Source organism: Nansenia antarctica (assembly GCF_963989245.1).
Source record: "Nansenia antarctica genome assembly, contig: SCAFFOLD_244, whole genome shotgun sequence".
Taxonomy (NCBI): Eukaryota; Metazoa; Chordata; class Actinopteri; order Argentiniformes; family Microstomatidae; genus Nansenia; species Nansenia antarctica.
In genome coordinates, this window is record NW_027663039.1 from 12,501 (window position 1) to 15,000 (window position 2,500).

Consider the following 2,500-nt stretch of genomic DNA (forward strand, 5'->3'; position numbering starts at 1 on the left):
CCTCTACCTCCACCAGCCTCTACCTTCTGAGACACAGCCTCTACCTCCTGAGACACAGCCTCTACCTCCTGAGACACAGCCGCCCCAGACAGATGATCCCTCCTCTGTTGATATGAAGGTCAGCTGACTAGGAGGTGTGGTTGGTGTGATCCTGTTCTGATCTCTGTCCAAAGGGCCAATGAGAGGTCAGGGTGGAGGCAGCTGTGGACCAATGGGGGAGCGGGACACTGGGGTTCGGCTGGTGATTGCGTTGACCGTAGTCCCCCCCCCCTCCCCGATTCCCTCTAATGGAAAAGTCCCTGAAATCCCAAATATATTCTCTAGTCTCGTTCATCCATCAGGAACACCAGGGAGTTTCCCCCAGTGGAGACAAGGAGAGGAGGAGGGAGGAGGGAGGGGAGGGAGGAGGAGAGGGAGGAGGAGGGAGGAGGAGGGAGAAGGGAGAGGAGGAGGGAGAAGGGAGGGGAGGGAGGAGGAGGGAGAAGGGAGGGGAGGGAGGAGGAGGGAGGGGAGGGAGGAGGAGGGAGGGGAGGGAGGAGGAGGGAGAAGGGAGGGGAGGGAGAAGGAGGGAGAAGGGAGGGGAGGGAGGTACTTGGGAGCTGGAAAGGTTGTGTGTCTAACAGGGGATTCCCCCTCATCTGATCACGGTCAGTGTCTTATCAGGTTTACACGGTCTGATCTGAACAGCTGTCAAACCTTTAGACCGTAACCGCACCAAGAAATGGACACAAAGACCGTTGGTGGTTGTATTCAGGTCGTGCTGGTTAAACACAGGCCACACTGAAGCAGCACTGTCCTGTGATCGCAACAAATCTCTTTGTGGGCTTACGACTTCTTTCAATCTTTGCAATTGTAGAAGGAAAGCACTCGACACACACAGAACAGTCTTACGCAGCATCCAACACCACGTGGGCCATTATTATTATTATTATTATTATTGCATTAAATTGTGCAAAGATGTATCTAACCGTTAGGGTTGCAACATTCCTGTAGGTTTGGGAAACTTTCCGATCATTTCCAAAGTTTCCGCATGAGTTTCAATATAGAAACATTGGAAATGATCAGAATGTTTCCCAAACTTAGGGGAATTGTGCAACCCTAGTAACAGTCACATTTCACATTTTCTACACGAGCCACTGCTTTCATCACTCTGGTCCAGAACCCGAACCAGAACTGAGCTGTGACAGAGCTCACATCTGACCCAGGATCTGTTCCATCAGCTCCCAGGGTGTGTCATCACCAGCACCTGCACTTTATCTTAGACACCACTTGAAGGGCCATGTGCAATATTCGAAAACACCACTTGAAGGGTTATGTGCAATATATATTTATACCAAATGATGCCATGTCCAGGTGGAAACTGCTGCCAATGTCACTCGATGTTTGCTGCTGTCCTGTTGTTTACTTTGCCTACTGCATGTTGTATGTATCGTCTCTGTTGCACTTGAAGCATGAAAGTACCATGCCCAAGACAAGTTTCCCCTCGGGGACATTAAAGTATAATCAATCAATCAATCAAGGTTATAGGAGGGCTTGTTCATGATGAATGTGATAAACTTTGATTCAGCGACAACCAGACACAGTCGTAGGAGAGACAACTTACAAAAGGATACAACCGTGATTCAATAACATGTTTTATTTATTTTTTTCCATCTTTCATATTCCTTTTTTTTTCTTTTTTCGTTTCCATATAATAAAAAAAAAGTGTCAGTAATTGACATCAGTCAGAAGTTTGATAAAAAACCTCGACACTTCCTCTCCACAACCCACCTCCAAATAATGTACCATTCCATATCATCATCATCATCCTCTTTAATGTCAAACAATCATTTCAACTGTCCAACGGTCTCACGCCCCACCCTTAGAAGAATGCAGTACTTTACTGGGTTTTTTAGTAAACAAAAATAAAAACAGTTAGAGGGGTCTGACCCTCCAGCTTTTGAAAAAAAAAAAAAAAAAAGCTGCTTTATGCCACTGGTTAGGTTCCCCCCTGAACGAGGGAACAAGCACAGCTACAAACCGCCCGTGTGGTCGACCACACGACCACCGCTCGGTCCAGTGAGGGGAGAGGGAGAGAGAGAGAGAGAGAGAGAGAGAGAGAGAGAGAGAGAGAGAGAGAAGAGTCATTCTGCTCAACCGAAGAGCACTTCTTTAAAATGTTTCATAGAGATTAACAGAAGAGGTATTTTTACTTTATTTAACTGGTAAAATTCACAATCCAAAAAAGTTTGTTTGTTAGCAACAACCAGGATTCTGGGGGGCGGGGGGGGGGCGAGTGGAAGACAGAAAGAGAGACATGTGAGGTTAGAGGAGGACACAACCTGGAAGCACGTCCCCCCCAGGGAAGACCTGGGTTTCTTAGCTTAACTTTTTTAGTTTTTAGCTTTTTTCTTCTTTTTTTTGTTTGTTTGTTTGTTTTGTTTCTCTTTCAGGACACAAAAGCTTCTTTTTACCAGAAACATAAACAATCAACAAAATGATTAAACTGTCACCACACGAG